Source organism: Falco punctatus (assembly GCF_963210335.1).
Source record: "Falco punctatus genome assembly, chromosome: 3".
Lineage (NCBI taxonomy): Eukaryota > Metazoa > Chordata > Aves > Falconiformes > Falconidae > Falco > Falco punctatus.
Genome location: NC_137582.1, coordinates 99,296,355 through 99,313,593, shown reverse-complemented (window position 1 = coordinate 99,313,593; position 17,239 = coordinate 99,296,355). Strand labels below are relative to the sequence as shown.

The 17,239-nt window shown below is 44.8% G+C and overlaps 1 long non-coding RNA gene across 1 annotated transcript in view; it reads left to right on the top strand.

Moving 5' to 3' along the window:
• LOC308060149 overlaps positions 1–2,222 on the top strand; it is a 181,262-nt gene extending 179,040 nt beyond the window's left edge. The window contains exon 3 of the long non-coding RNA XR_013926620.1: positions 2,090–2,222. This is a non-coding gene — a long non-coding RNA (uncharacterized lncRNA). The remainder of the gene's footprint in view (positions 1–2,089) is intronic.
• The last annotated feature ends 15,017 nt before the right edge of the window (positions 2,223–17,239 follow it).

Here is a 17,239-nt window from a genome sequence, read left to right as displayed (position 1 = left end):
GTGAGTTCTGAGCCCGTGCTGGAAGAGGGGTTGCAACACTGCTGCAGATTTGAGGACAAGACAAGGAAAATTTGCTGTCTCCTGGTATGGGAAAGTCAGTGGCACACAGTAGGGTTACAAGTACAACTCTATCGTGCTATTTCACTCCAAGAGAAAGGACTCCCTCTGAAAAGACCTTCAAATAGATGTGCTTTTGACGTGGAACAAAAGGAAAACAAATATTCTAAGGCTTATTTTTTTCAAAAATTAATCAGCAATGGGCATTGACATTTAATAAAATGGCCTGTAGCATCCCTGGCCATCGAAGATCCTGGGAAAAACTCCAAACTGCCAACACAATTGCTGGATAAGCCAGCTTAAGGGACCTGGAGGGCACTGCCAGAAGAAATATCCCCTTTAACTTTCAGCCACAGTGATGTTGTGCATTCATTACCAAAGAGGTGGAAGAACAGCACGATGTGCTCAAATAAATTGTTCAATATACTTGATTAGATCTTGGAGTTAACTCTTATTTAGACCTTTATACTAAATGCTTTTTCTCTTGAGAAAGTGCAAAATAATAAGGGTAGGATATACATGTCCAGCACAGGGCTCTCTGTACCATGTTTTTGGGGGTCATGTGCAAGATAGGGAGGGAAATTAATTAAACCTTAAAACTATACACCCATCAGTTCAGATAAATCTGATTTAGACCCAGGGTTGAAGGTGGCAGCTGGGGATTTTTATAACTAAGTGGATGCCAGTGATCGTTTGAGGGTCACATGTGGTACAGGTATAAAACAGAGTAAGCCCCTGCAACCTTTATGGGAAATGCACCAGTGTGAGAGCCCAGTGTTGTTCAGAACATCCTTTGGCAGGTCTGACCTCCCTTTGGACCTTGGGAATGAGAGAAAAGTGGCTGTGAGTAGGGGCTCGCAGTCCCAAGTGGTTTGCCATGGCAGCTTAACTAGTCACCCTGCACCAACTACTGCTTGTCTGTGAGCTCATAGGCTGCGGCAAGTATGAAGTAATGCAATTTATCCTCATCTTTTTTGACTCTAAGTTATCTCTGTGAGCTAGGTCTGAAGACGGGAGAGGAGCAATGGCCTTTTTAGGTATTTCTCCAGTGGTTCCAACCTCAGGCTGTAACTGCACCTACAGAAGCAGGAGGCTGAGATGGTAGCACAGGTCTCTTCATCAAGTTTTTCTGGGTTGACTGGTTCAAAACTTCATCTTTTATACTGCTATGAGTCACTTTGCTATTGGCACTCTAAAACAGGAAAATGAAACAATCCTTCTGCAAATCTTGGGACAATTATTGGCCATCCTCAAACATGTTCATGCGCTATGTCTGAACAAAAAAGTCATCAATAATGTTATCCCTGTGAATCAGAGTAACCCAACTCAGGGCTTTTGCTTACAAATCATCTCATAAATTAGTCAGCCAGTTCCAATTTTGGGTGACTTGCTGAAGAGAATCTGGGTCATAAATTGATATATTCTAAATTGGGCCAGTGACAGGGTGGATTATATAAGGACTTTCACTGCAGAGCCCCAGGTCCTATCCCCTGCTGCAATAAATACTTAATTTTTTTATGGAGTATGGAATAAATCCAAGAGACCGGCAAAGCTTTGGATTAAAACACACTATAGCCTAGTGGTTAGAGATGTATCCTGGGAGTGACAGGCTCAGATCTCATGTCTAACTCAGGCAGAAGAGGAGGCTGAAACTAATCTCCAGCCTCCCAAGGGACAGATCCAGCTGCCAACAGACGGGAAGGTGGTCGTGTTCCCTCCCGGTGTTTTCTGTGAGGCACCCCCCTAGGAGACAATTTCTGGGAACACAAAAGTCAGGCAGAGGAATGCTTAGTTTGTGAAAGTGCAGACACAAACATCAAGCTCCTTAGAGCCAGCGTAATGCATATCTTCAGCACCTGAGATGTAAGGTTATTCCGTCGGTGACATTAAGTGACTGTAAACTTAGTTGACCGAATGGGAGGGGTCTGGAAGGTCTAAATTGGAATTCAGGTGCCTAACACGACAGCCTGTTACTTTAGTCCATTTAGGAGTTTAGGATCATGTGCTTTTATGTTTACTATAATCTTTTCAGCTCTTTCCCCAGATTTCTATTTTGAGCTAACCTCAGCACCCACAGAGGGATCCGTGACCCATCCACCGACTGCTGAGTTTGCTATGAGACTAACTGCAACTCCGAGCCTGGTTTTCCCTCCCATCTGGCAGCAAAACTGAACTGCTGCTGACTGAATGACCACCGATTCTCTTGGAAGCAGAGCTCTGCGAACAGCAACAGCCAACTCTGTCACCATTTGTGAGGATTTGTAGCTTGGGCCCTGAGACATCTGGCTGAGATATTTACGCGGTCCCGTATTGCACTCACTGAGACTCTGCATTCACATCTGGAGTCTAGACTGAGTGACTCTATGGGCTGGCCTTCAAGCCTCCAAACAGCTCACGTCCCCCTTGTTCTTGCACTTTTGTCTTTTTATTACTTTATTGGTTTATTTATTTGCTGTAGGTGCTTCAGTCTCATCTCCTCAGGCATTCCTGTCACGGCCACTTGAGAGCTTCGGTGAGGGATGGCAGTGGCTGAGAGAGACCTGGTAAAAGCAGACGGGTAGGGGGAAAAGGCTGTGATGTGGTGAGGCTGCAATTGCGTGGTGATGGTGATGGGGATGCCTGGCGCTTGCTTACGCTGTTTCTTCTGAGCTCCACAGCTGTGCCTGTGGGAAACGACAACGCCTGGCTGCACGCGGTTTGCATTCAGCGCATGTGACAGGGAGAAGGGCGTTCTCTAAGGCATCAGAGGTGGCCGTGTGGTTGAGGCAGACAGGGAGATGTGCTGCCCACTACACGGGGTGAGGTCTGTCAGCGATCTGCAGGTGCCACCTGGGTCATCATGGAGCTCTTCTGTCTCAAGCTGGTTGGAGCTGGTCCCCGTTCGTTGTCCTGCTTTGAGGATGAAGAGCAGGGCGTCAAAGCCTAAACCAGGACGCAGTGGTTAGTACTCAGTAGCCTAAACGTAGAGATTGGAGGTGTCTGAGACATCAGCACAGGGCTGGTAGATGCATCGCAGGTCCTGTGGGAGAGACTTTGGGCATCTAAAAGAGACATCCAGGTTCAGGAAATTAATCCCTTCGGCTAGTCATATGTTCTGTCTTGGTGCCTGGTTGTGTATTGTTTTGAACATGGCATGCTAAGAGCTTTAGCCCTGTGCTAGTGCTGTGCAGTCACAACAGGTGAACTCCTGCTTGACCCAGCACTGTCTCTGGCCACATTGGCACCTGCTGCTGCCGCCTGCGCTGGGGGGAGCAAATCTTCCTGGCTGTTGGTGTCCTTATTCCCAGCCTCTCTTCATTTCTTTCCCTTGGGCCTTTAGTCTGTTAGTTCCACTCACTCCTCTGCCTGTCCCATATTCTCCTTGTAACAGTTTTCCTTTGTTTTAGATTTCCTTGTTGCCTAACAGCCCTGCCTGCCACTGCTGAAGAAATACTGCTAGGGAGTCAAGGGCTAAGTATTGCTGACAACAGCGGGGTTGTGACCTGGAAATGTAGTGGAGAAACTGAATGGGCTAATAGTGAAAATGTATGTAGTGCCTGAAAAGATGGCTGCTACGGTGGTACCCATCTGTGTAGGTGGGTGTGTGTGTATTTGATTGCGGATAAGCCAGACTCTACATGAAGAATCTACAGAAAATGTCACAAACTCTAGAAATTCAGGCACTGCCATACAGCTCAATTCACCCTTCAAAGAAGGGTAAAAAGAGATTTCAGATATTCTCAGTGCACTCCAAGTAGCCAGCAGCAGCATGATGGCAGTTCTAAGTAAAGGCCCTTAATCAGAGCATATAAAAAGACTGGAACGATGTTTGAACAACATGTCCAGCTCCCAAGCATTGTCCCTTTCCTGCTATCAATGACACCCATTGTGCAACAACAGCAATTTGCGCAGAGATACGTCCTGTTTTGCGCACAGAGAATATATCGAAGCAGCCATAGGGCTGCACCAGCCTTAGCTAGAAAAGTCCCCGAGGGCTCGCCTGCCAGCTGCTGACTGATGTAGAGCCGCTGCTGCTGATAATAGGGTACATGTGCTGGCTTTGAGCTGAACTAGGCAATCTGGGGCACAGTCAGATGTGCTCAACAAGGATCAAGTTCAAACCTGTTTAAGAAGTTAGTTCCCGTCAGTGGTGATTTAAGCTAAGTAGTTTTGCTGTGTATTGGAAAGGGCGAGGAATGCTCACACAGTCAGCTACTTCATCTTGGCTGTCACAGCGGTGATTTCAACACAGCCAGGGGAGTCAGAAAGACAACACAGCTAAGATCTGTGACATCCTAAATCACAGACGCAAGCTGCTAAAGGTGTATTTCCATTAGGTATTTGCCTGCTTGTACGCAGCAGAATTATGCTACATACTTCACTCTCTCTTTCCAAGTAGTTGCAACCAAGAGGTGCCTAGACTTCTCTGAAGACATAGATCATTGCTCCACACTGGAAACGGCTGTTGTTGGTTGCACGTTGCTGATCCATTCAGGAGCTCAGCTGCAGCAGGCAAAAACGTCCCTGGGGTGAGGCAAGAAAATGCAGATTTTTGCCATAGAGATTGACGTACCGTCATTGGAGAGCAAACATAAATTCCCCCACCCTACTAAATGCTCTCACCAGAGAGGAAATTAAAAAATGATCACTGCAGGATTCAAGAAACATCAATACAGTAATAATTAGGCAAAAGAACATTGTACATGACATCTGTATTAATGTCACCGGAGTTTATCATCAGCCACATTTCTTCTAGGGATAGCCCACATGTGCTGAGAAGGATATACTGTTGTGTGCGTAGCGTTTCACACCCTCCGGAATCACAGAGATCAGTTATATTGTTTTCCAGGCTTGGGAGCCAGACTTGGCCTTGTATCAGAACACCCACATTGTGAAGCTGCCGAGCATAGCTCCTCTGTGTTTCCCCAAATCATTCAGTTTCTTCATCAGAAGAGCGTGCGTTGCACAGCAGGAAACACAACTTAAGATCTTCCTAGTGATTATTGCCTCCTGGAAGTATTAATGCCATATTCATCCTGGTGGAGAAACGGAGTTCTGGAGCAGCAGTTCAGCTGTAACTGTTCAGTTTTTTCCTGGGAGATGCCCACCGAGGGCACCTTCAGGCAGATCCACAGAACTGTTTAAACCCTAGGTAGGGCCCTGAGCTGTAAGTAAAATCCAGTGTCAAGACTCCTACTGGTTGCATCAACTGGGGTTTAGATATTAAAAAAAAAACAAAAAAAAACCCCAAAAAACAAAAACCCAAACAACAGCACAGTAATTAAGTACCTTTCTGGTTTGTACAAACTATGGTTGAAACAAAGGTGATTTCTTTCTGGAATAAACTGTTCTGTTTGCTAAGCAATCACTATTTTATAGCGAAATGGAAGGTGAAGAAATACAAGGAAAATGGTTCAAATCTTCTTACCCTGGCAGGGATCCCACTGACCACAATAGTATTTTACCTTTGCACGGGTTAAGAGAACAGCAGGATCGGAACAGCTGGTCACTTAGCTGGGTTGTTGGTGTTTCTAAACCTATAATAAGGCAGTGCTGAATGCAAATATCTTATATCTGAATGCAGAGATCTTACAGCATCACTTAGGACCTCTCGAAGGCAATGCATACAACACACAAATGGAAGCTGTAATCTATAATACCACAAATCCTTTATGAGGATTACCTCTGTTATCTCATCTGACGTCCAAGAATTACATGTAATATAGATACATAAATGGCTTAGTCACAGAAAGATCCTTTAGAAAAAGGTAGCAGAGAGGAAGTTTTGTTTGTTTCTAACCCAGAGGAAAAGCTCTGCAAATGACAAGTGAGTCAGTGCTAAGGTCCTCTGCGTGCATTGCAGATCTCGTTCACTTGGGAGAATTAGCCGAGGGAACCGAGTCCCCACTCTCTTGATTTGACGTAGTCATTTGTGGGCATGCAAAGCGTGGATGCCATACATGCTGGTGCCTCCACTTCCCTTTAGCTAGGTTCAGCCAGTTTGGATGAGTCTCAGGGGCTATGGAAGGTGTAAGACAATCAGTGATTAAATCTTGTAGCTCCACACTGGCCAAACAAAAGCCTTAGATTTGAGTAACTCAAGCTCAGGATAGGACTACTTGACTTATGAGGCTCAGTTGCATAACTAAACAGAAGATTTACTTAGTGCAGAGCCAGCCTAGATTCATCTTTGGTAGTTCTCTCCTACTGCCTTTACTTATTTTTCTTTAGAGGACCCTGCTGGTTTCTCCAAAGAGAAAACTGATAAAGTATTATGAAGTTTCCCTGCTCTTTGTGACTCTCCTCATGCCTCCTACCTACCTTGTCTCTTTTTCCATCCAGATGGATGAGATTCTAACTTAGCGTTGTAAGCTTGCTCTAGTTACCTTATTCCCCTCCCCTTCACACCTGCGAATCACCCTATTTTTCTTCTTAAAACCTCACTCTGTCTCTTTTTTACTAACAATAAAGCGGATTTTGTCTTTCCCTTCTTAGAAATACTTACATATCAGCACCCCTCCCCTCTCCAGTTACCAACCAATTACCAACTCTTTCCTTCCTTTCATCTGTAATTGCATCTCTAACAGCACTGAATGTGTTGTTTATTGCCTATAAGCCAATGTCAGGTGCTGTCTTAGACCCTCTCCAGTCCAGCCTCTACACTCCTCATTCATCTCAAACCACTCTCACCAAGCTCTCTAATGATGGTAGGACAAAAGGAAAAGGGAAAGGACATGTTGATGTACCTTGTAATTTTAAATACCTATTTCATATTCTTCTGTTTTGGAAACTGATTAAAACCCCACTAAAATTAATTAAGTCTTCCCATTGATGTAATGATCCTTAGACCAGGACCAGGAAAATCATATATGATGTGAGTCAGGGTTCAAGAAGGGATTCCAGTATTTTTATTCATAGATGGCTCATTTCCTGTAGCTTTCACACTGTCCTTTCCACTCCACTGACCTCTGTCTGATCGTATACAATCTCCTTTATATTCCCTCTTACAGGGTAAGTAGTTGGATGTGCACAGAAGAATGTTCCATTTTCTGAAAGAATTTCTTCGATTCCCTGAAGAGATTAGTACAAAATTTTAATTAGGGGCATTGGCAGAGTTCCCAAATGCTGGTATATTAGGCTGTGGTTTTCATTTTCATCGTTCGTTTTGGTTCCTGTACAATGCATAGGATTTCTGATGAGTAGTTTACTTTAAATGATGCACGTTTTGTCCCTCCAGTTTTTGCCCATCCTGTTGATACAGATGAGTCATGATTAGCAGCAAAGCCTTGTCTTTTCCTTCTAAAGACTGGGGACGTTGCCCAATATTCTGAGGACAATTGTCCAAAAGATGTCAGAGTTTGAAGTGACCAGTAAAATTTCCACTAAAACTCTGGAAGGCATACAGGATGCAAGTGTCATTAATTAAGCTCTAAGAACCTACAGTACTGTGGGAACCTGGCATAAAATACACAAGCTGAACTTTGTTTGCAACTTCCTTCTATTTAGGAATTCATTAAAGGGCTGAAGCATTTGCGGAGATTTCAGGACCCAGTGCTAGAATGGCTAATTGCTGGCTTGGTCTTTTGTATGCCACATAGCACATAAAAGGACTGTGATCAAAGAATGCAGGTGCTGCTGAGGGCAGTAGGAATGCAAGTATGGTGGTTGCTTGCCGGATACAATATGTAACATTTCATTTAGTTTTGCTTTGCTTTGGTCCATGATAGGATTTTGTAGGAAGTGCTGAAAGGTTTTGACTGAAGTGATTTAATAATTGTATTGTTTCAGCAGAGCTAAACGTTCATACTTCTTTTGTCTTCCACCTGTTTTTTCTCCCCTTCTGGCATTTGAGTGAAACATAACTACTAATGCATGTCTAACTCAGATGAAGGCTTTAGTACGTTTAAGTTGGTTTCACCTTCTTCAGTACATTAGAGCAGGCTATCACAGCTAATTTTTGCTGGCTCCATGGTCTTATAGTGGAGGAGAGTGAAGCAACACAGTGCAGCTCAGCTTACATACCTTCACAGTGAGAGCTAAAGAAATCACAAATAATTTTTATGACTATATTTACTGTACCTAGATTTTCTTTGGTTCCTGTTCTAACTGTTCTCATCTTGCCAATCTCCTCATCTATCATTCTCATCAAACAGCAAGGAGAAGGCTGTGGTGAAGCTTTCTCCTTTTTTAACAACCATCCTATTTGATCACCCCCCAAAAATAGCACAAGCCATATGAAACAAGCGGAGCTGTGGACCCTGTCTTGGAGACCATGCATGAGTAATTAAATAATATGCCCTTCTGTCATCATTTTTGCAGGGGAGGGGGATTAAAATCTGTGTTCACAGGCTGAGAGCAGGTGTCTGTGATGAGATCCCATGCTGTGACATGCATGCAGCACATTCTTACATGAAAAGCCCTGGCTGACGAAATGACCACAGGAAGACAACATGGAACCCTCCCGGCACGATCAGAAGTTTAATTAGGCTCTGTGGTTAATTTTAAAGTGAGTGTGTTCCTGTTTTAGAAGAGTATTAAGAAAACTGAAAACATAGCTGTTTTTTAATTATATTCTGGTCTTCCTGACATTCCACAAGCAAACTGTCTTGCTTCTTGCGTGGTCAAATGATACAGTGACTCAGAAGTGAACACACACGTCTTTACGTAGATGGGATTTAGTAACTTGTCCAATGTGGTTTTAGAATCTGTTTCTTAGTTGTGGACATTTTTTTCTTTAGCAGAAGGCAGCACTGAACCCACGGTTTCTGCAGTTATTCTCAACACAGTTGTTTTAGTTGTAATTATATGACTGAAAGCAGGGAGAGAGTACAGATTCCTTATAATGTTGTCAGAACTTTCATTAGAGAAGGTATAAAAAAATAATGGGGCAAGATTCAGAGAAAAGATGAATGTTTGTGCTAGAATGATTGGGAAAAAAAAAAAAAAAAAAAAAGACAGTAGTACTGATGGCAACTGTCATTTGCCTTGTATTACTGTGCTTTTCCACTATGGAACTTAACATGTTTTCCTGATTTCTCTGAAGTAACTTGAGAAATTCTTTACATGGGCATGACTATGGCTATTGCAATAGTGGTAAAGCTGAGATGAAGCCACTTGCTCTAACAATGCAGTGAATCAATGATGAAACTGGGAAGTCAAGACTAAAGTACCCATGTTCATCTTAATGCAGAATATGTCGTGAAAAACTGTGGCCTCACTATATGTGGATTGATGGAGGGACAAAGGAAAGCTTCAGGCTTCATAAACACCTTTGCTTTTCTCAATAGCAGATTTTGTTCTCTCTTCCTGGTCTTGTTTTGTGGTTTTCAGTTGTTGGTGGGTTGTGGGGTTTTTTTCTTTCTTTTAACCTCAATACAGGCTAGGTTCTTCTCAAACATGAAAGAAGGCTCTGTCTGAGAAATTCATTAGCCAAATTAGACATGAAAAAATGAGGGGATGAGAATGAGGCAGCAAGAGATGGGGGTGGGAGGGGAAACATGGACAAGGATAGCTAGAGACAGTTCTCTGCAAGGGTAGCTGATTGAAACAATGGTACAGTACCTTGACTAATGTAGAGCTAATTAAAACTGTATAGGACAAAGCACTTCTAAATATACTACAGGGAACAATCTTTCTATGGTAATTCCATCCCCAATGAAATTCCATTGACTTCAATGGGTTTTCTTCTGGGATGAATTTGGCCTGATAACCTTATAAGTCTTTTCTCTCTCTAATTTCTAAGGACCTTTTGTCAGAAACATAGCAAGCAACTCCAGTCTGGTTTTCAAAAGTGTCGAACACCCAAACCTCCTACTAAGGTCTCCGAGAATTACAGGAGCTCAATATCACTGCAAATTAAAGCTGAATGAACTGTTTCATGTTTGCTGTGAGTTGGCTGTCTGGACCATGCCATCACATCTGTAAAACCCTCAGTTAACCTCCTAAGCCTTCCTATGCATAGGTACAGCATCTCAAACAATGCCACACAGAGCTTAGCAAAGGCCTCTAGGCACTAGTACAATAGAATTAATTAGTAGAAAACAACAGAAATTATAAATGAACAGTATCTGTATTTGCAGGGCAATGGGGAACACCTGTTTGGCTGGTTATGTATAGATGGGCCCCCTTTTGTTCCCCAGTTTGCAACTGACTGTCCGTGGTCTGATTTGTTGGACAAATTATATCCAATGTGTTCACAGTTTTTGTGAACTTAGAAAATTTGTCTTTTTATGAGCCTGTAAGAGCCACTTTGAGAACAGTCAAAAATAAATGAATTCATCTTTTTACTGCCTTCAGGACAGAACGAGGGACTCCTCCCTTCACTATTGAAGCACTACAGATTCATGTACTTCTATTAAATCCTCGTGGACCCATTAAATTTACAGTGGGAGTTACAGTTGGCATCTTCGAGGTGACCAGGACTATCACATAAAACCACATCAGACTTGCTTTGAAGGGTGCAGGTCAAACACAGGACATGCACTTTGGAATATTTTTCCTTTTACTGCACTACTAGTGTCAAGTCTGTTCTGCTTTGGCTTCCACTCCATGGAAGATATGCATTGCCTGGATAATGATAGTGTCTTAATAACACACTTCTTTCACTTAACTTCTTGGTTTTATCTGAGAAATCCCAAGCAAACAAATTCCCAGCAACAGAAATCCCCACCATTTCATAAGTTGTGGCCCTTGTTTTATTCTAAGGGCTGTGTCTGAGAGGGGGATTACTAGTTTACCTGTGTAATGTTAAAAAAACAGATCTGTTCGATTATTCAGTGTTTGGTTTTTTCAAAGGCCAGCTCCTGGGGATCTTAAAGAAATCCATAATGCAACAGACAAGGAATATAATAGACTGGATTGCGGGGAAAAAAAAAACAACCAACAAACAAAACCCATCCAAACCAAAAACAATGAGGGAAAAACGTAACATACATTCTGTGTGAACTTTTCCCAGAAGATTGCTTGAGCCTCACAGTTCACTTACAGCCAGAGTACAGTGATGCTGGGCAGCCTGCCAGTGCTTGTTATTGTAGTACTGTGTGAGCCAGTTCCCTGGTGAAGAAAGAAAGGGAGAGAGAGACTTTTCTTTGCCTTTCATAGGTGTCCCACACTTTCCTCTCTGCTCTCTCTGAACGCCCTCCCGTTCTTTACATCGCGGTGCTTTGGTGCATGCTACACTGTGCAGATGTCACGCTCCTAGTTTCGCATGTGGTACTTTCACAGTTCAAGAGGACTGACACAGGGCTGTATCACCTCACTGCACTGGAGCTTTCAGATGACAGCTCTGCCTGACAGTCTAACAGTAAGGCACCCGGCGATACGCATAGTGAGGATGAGTAACACCTTGTCCTCACAACAGAAGTATCTGGGAAGGGAACCATTCCTAGGAGTGGGTGCCAGGCTAAGTTGCATGTCTACACTGAATTTTGCAGTCAGATGTGAGCCAGGATAGCTTGGGCTTAATACCACACTACAGATGCCAGGAAGGCATCTCTGTGTTGTTCAGAGCACTGGCAGACCTCATTCACGTCAGCCTACAAAAGAGTGCACAGACACAGATGAGTTAAAGGCTCACAGTCTGGCCCTGAACATACAGCAAAACTGAGTATGGATGGCGGAGGCCTCCCACATTCTTGTATCTATATTCTACCTGGAAATTCATCCAAGAACATTTCAAAATCAGCAAACATGGCATGGGGTTGTTTTTATTCCCCCCCTCCACATCCACACACCTCCTCTTCATGCTGGTATGTTGCCTTGAACCCTGAAACTACAGCACTCTGGGAAGCACTTACACAGCCTCCATCAGAAGCATGCTGGGCTCCCAAATGTGATAAGAAGCTGATAAAAATGATCTGGGCGTTAAAACAGCCTTAGTGGAAGAATGCTGAGCTAAATAGATACCATCTGTCCCTTGAAGTGAGAACGTCCTTGTTCTGCCCTGGCCTGACCACTAAGAGCTGTTGCTTTTGTGGCGCAGTCCATGTGTGGACTGGCTGTTGTTCCCAGGACCTGCGGCAACAGTTTATGCAATGTGGACTTTATGAGAAACAGTTTCATTTGCAGGGATTTTTTTTTTTTTAAAGGATTAAAGATTGGTAATGAAAACAACATTTTTGCCTAATACAGAAAAGTACTGGACTGGAGCTCAGCTGAAGGCTCATATTAGCCCGTACAGCACATTTCTTCAGGGAAGCCAAAGAGGGAGGGAATCCTGAAGAGCTAAAATCAGCATACAAAGTATCAACTTTCACATCAACAACAAACAGTGCAAATATTTTCCAAAGGACACATCCAGTTAGCACACAGCACTGACTTCAGTGTTTTAAAACGCCTTTTCTTTACTTGATCATGACATAGTGGAACAGCTTGGATGGACTGACACCACAGACAGTTCATTAAGCTGCTATGCAGATACATGGGAAAGAGGTTAAAGACAAGAATCAGAGGGTGACTTGCTCTAAGAAGGACTGAGCAAGCTTTGGGACTCACAAGATTAAAGCGAGAGCGGAGTCTACCTAAAGCAAAATCCTGCAGAGCGTGAGGGCCCCAAGAAGCTTCTGCAGAGCAGGTCAGGCAGTGGGTCAGGCAGTGAGGCCTGCACTGGGATCGCCACACCAGCCAGCTAATCTAAGCACACCCACACTCAATTGTCCAAGTGAATCTGAATATCTGCCATGGGTGATATAGGGAGGTCAGCCTAACTGACGTGCCTCACTGGCAGACCTAAAGGTGGACAGGTCAATGCCCCATGATAGATGTCAGGGCCCTGAGGGCACTAATAGGTCTTAATGGTCATGACCAGCCTAACCTGGGACCTCCTTTCACACATCTTCCCAGGGGCCCAAGAGCCCCCTTCCAGCTCAGGCCTGGGATCCACCTCTGAGCTGTGTGGTAGGTGGAATGGAATAGAAGAGAAGAGATGAGTTGGAAAGGGCCTAAAACAATCGAGTCCAACTGCCTGACTGCTTCAGGGCTGACCTAAAGTTACAGCATGTTATTAAGGGCAATGTCCAAATACCTCCTCAACACTGACTGGCACTGGGCATTCACCACCTCACTAGGAAGCCTGTGCCAGGGTCTGAGCACCCTCTCAGTAAAGAAATGCTTCCTTGTGTCAAGTCCAAACCTCCCCTGAGGGATACAGCTTTGAGCCATTCCCACATGTTCTGCCACTGGATCCCAGGGAGAAGACATTAGCATCTCCCTCTCCCCTTTCCCTCCTCAGGAAACTGTAAGGGTTTCTAAGGTCAGGAAACTGAGGTCACCCCTCAGCCTCCTTCTCTCCAAACTAGACAAACCCAGTGTCCCCAGCTGCTCCTCACTGGACATGTCTTCCAGCGTCCTCACCAGCTTTGGTGCCGTGCTCTGTATGCATTTAAGGGCCTTAACATCCTTTTGAAATTGTGGGGGCCAACTGATGGGATTGCACTCCCATACGGTGTTCCCTCACAGTACACATACAAGGAATGCAATTAGTACAGCTACAGCAAATTATTTCAGGATGTGCTACTTCAGCATGCATTTGCCTTTTGGGGTCCTTTGCAAAGAGGAACGCATGGTCTGAAAAAGCACTGGCTACCACTTCATAACTCAAGGTGTAACTCAAAACACAGGTTTTAGCTTACAAACTCCACATCGTTTGAGCTCCCGGCCCCTTAAAGCCTGTCTTCTTTCTAAAAGCCCTCTGGACAGGGGGCACCCATGGCAAGGGCATTCAGCTCTAGCCTTACTGCCAGCTGATCCACCAGATCCATGTTTGGGCCGGTTGTTTCTTCCCACTGAGCTGGCATCAAAATGTTGAGATTCTTTAACCGAATAGACATACGCTGGCAGCTTTCTGCACTAATTGCACCAGTTTTGCAAACTAATTACCAAGTGTATGCTAGAAGAGTGTTTTTTGTAGTTTCATTTATCAATTTAAAAAAAAAAAAAAAAAAAAAACTCAACAAACAAACAATGAAGTTCCTTTGTATCTGAATAACATCATCAGTAATTTCATCACACTGACATTCTCAAGTGGTTTCAGGTGGGCGTATAAAAAGCCAAATCCTCAGTCCTTCTTTGCAGTTCTGTTACAGGCACACAGGGACTCTTATAGAGAGGCAGCTGCCTTGTAGTGTCAGATGACCACCTGGCCAGCCAACTCCTTACCAATATCAGCATGATCAGCAACAACTTCCCTCTTTATTAAACACCTGTAGAATTCATTTAAAACCTCAGTGACCTGTCTTCACACTCCTGGAGAGTAACACTTATCCCCACAGGCAGCAGCATCACAAACTGCATCACACCAACCCTCCAGTGTTGCATCTCTTGCAGCTTTTTCAGTGTCTGGGTGGATCTGGCACTTTCTCCAATGACACTTCCAAAATAAAAGTTTTGGAAGTTTCAATTTGGCAGCTCAAGTAATGCCAGCTGTGGTCATTTCCTTTCCTAGGAGAAGATATCAATTTCTAAAGTGACTAGACTGAGACCACCAGCTTCGTGCTCAGAGCCCACCCACACAGTGCATCCGTTGCTCACCTGGCCAGTGGAAAGCTGGATCTGCTTGGTCCTGACTGCATGGAGCTAGACTCCAGCAGGCTACTGATGAGTAGAAGCCTCCTTGAACACATCTCTCAGGCTCTACCCTTCATGCTTTGATGTCGTCAAACATACAAAACAATGAAGTTTATGATGAGGTATTTTAAATTTAGATTTTAAAAAAATAAATTGTTCAAGATATGTAGGTTTCCTTCATTGTCCCCATCATATTCTGGATTTGATGCCACCCATGAACCAGAAAAAGCTGTATCTCATGTTATACTTCTGTGGCCACTATACTCCATACCAACCAAAGCTCTGACAGAAGAGATAGCCCCTACATCAACCATGCATGAAGAACTGCAGGGTAGAAGTAGGTAACACAGTGTCAGGTGGAGCACCATGACTTTCTGCTCCACTTTGGAAACACAGGAGTAGGTAAGTGTTCTTGGAGGCATAAGTAGATTACAGGGGGGTGACTACAACCCACCAGTGTGATACAGGCAAATGTAGAGGAATGAAGGCAGTGGGTTGATTGACACGGACGATGTGCAGCTGTAGCTTGTTCCCACAAAGTGATTAAATAGTCCTGAGAAGTGTGGGAGAGGTGGCTGGATGGAGGGGGAGCCTGGAGAAGGAAACACCTGGATGAAGCAGAGACAAGGAGGAGTATGGAAAAACAACATGGACAGTAGAATCTGACCAATGGTAGGCAAATACCTTCCTGTGTGTCAGGCAAGATATTTTTGGAGGAAAGGCAGCATTGTGCAAAGCCCTGGTGAGAACTCTATGTACTGCTACTGGTGTTTCTCATTTCTTAAGCTCAAGAAAGATAAACTTCATCTGGGGTGAAGGCAAAGACTAAGCAGTCAGTTAGGGGCTTGGAGGGCCTATAGAAGATGACTGGAAGGAGCAAGACAAAGGGTGAGAGAGCTGCCATTGCTTTCAAGAAAGATATCAAGCACAAAGGCCAAAGGAAGAAAAGACTTCTTGAAGTGAAGGAAAAAGTCAGGAACACAAACCAATACTTCTTTCCAAGCAGAAGACCTCACCATCAACAGTGTGGCAGCAGATGTCCTTTAGTACATTGCTAGGGAATGGTGAAGAAATTGTGTGTGCTCCCTACACCTCTGTGGAGCTAATGCAGAAGGAAGCAAACTCTGGTTTTGGCCTTTGGCCTCCCCAAAACCAAATGAATGCCTATGATACAAATGTCTGTATTTACACAGTCTGAACATACAGCTGAATTAACAGGGACACCCAGCAGCTGTGCCCTGTGCATGGCCACCAAGGGCAGGGACAGCCCCCTGAGCCTCCAGGGAACAGGGGCTCTCTCTAGGCCAGCGCCCCACAGGCCTTCCTCCCAGGGATGCTAGGCAGAGGGGCAGCAGGTGGGGTTGTATTAGGGGGGACCGTCATCCCCGTGTCAGTACCACCAGCTGGCAGCACAGCAGTCACAATGCCCAGGGGCAGGATAAAGGGGGCATCCCACAGGTATGCAAGAGGAAGCCCTAGAGGAGCCATTGGAATTACTTGGAGGGGGCTGAGGGAGGGAGGAAGACCAGAGGCTGAAGAAGGCTGCTGGAGAAGATAAGAACCAGCAAGAGCTGGAGATGCCTGAGGCTATCAGGCCTTCTCAGCTGGAGAGCAGTGGCAAGAGCAAGGGAGTGCTTTCTGGAGGAGCACTGCAGAGCTCTCCATCCTCATCTCCAGCAGAGCCAGTGGTAGCAGCCATAAGAACTGGGATGCAGAGCTGTTTCCAGGGTCCCAGGTCTTTGGAGCACCCACTGTCAAGACACAGGTTTGGTGCCATGCTCTGGATGCATTCGAGGGCCTTAACATCCTTTTGAAATTGTGGATCCCAGAACTGCACACAGTATTCAAGGTGAGGGTGCACCAGTGGTAAATACAGTGGGAAACAAGTGCCTGCCTCTAGTTTTGTCCCTGGTGCTGTCTCCTGGATGGAGGAGACGTCTCCTATGTTGTAGGTGGTTTGTTTTCTGGATGGCTTTCCCAGCTGTCATAGTTGTTTTGTTTTTGTTTTTTTTCCAGTCTTGTCTTTGGTCTTGTCTCTTTTTTAACCTGACCTGTGATGACTTACAGGGGTACGATCGCTGCCCTGGCCCTGCTGGCCATACTATTTCTGATACAAGCCATGATGCTGTTGGCCTTTTTGGCCACCTGGGCACACTGCTGGCTCACATTCAGCCGACTGTTGGCCAACGCCCCCAGGTTCTTTTCTGCCAGGCAGCTTCCCAGCCACTCTTCCCCAAGCCTGTAGCATTGCGGGGAGTTGTTGTGACCCAAGTGCAGGACCTAGCCTTTCTCCTTGTTGAACCTCATACAACTGGCCTTGGCCCATTGATCTAGCCTGTCCAGAACCTGCTGTAGAGCCACCTTACCCTCAAGCAGATCAACACTCCTGCCCAACTTGGTGTCATCTGCAAACTTACTGAGGGTGCACTTGATCCCCTCATCCAGATTGATGATAAAGATATTAAATAGGCCTGGCCCCAACACTGAGCCCTGGGGAACACCACTTGTGACCAGCCGCCAACTGGATGTCACTCCATTCACCACCGTTCTTTGGGCTTGGCCATTCAGCCAGTTATTTACCCAGTGAAGTGTATGCCTGTCCACACCATGAGCAGCCAGTTTCTCCAGGAGAATGCTGTAG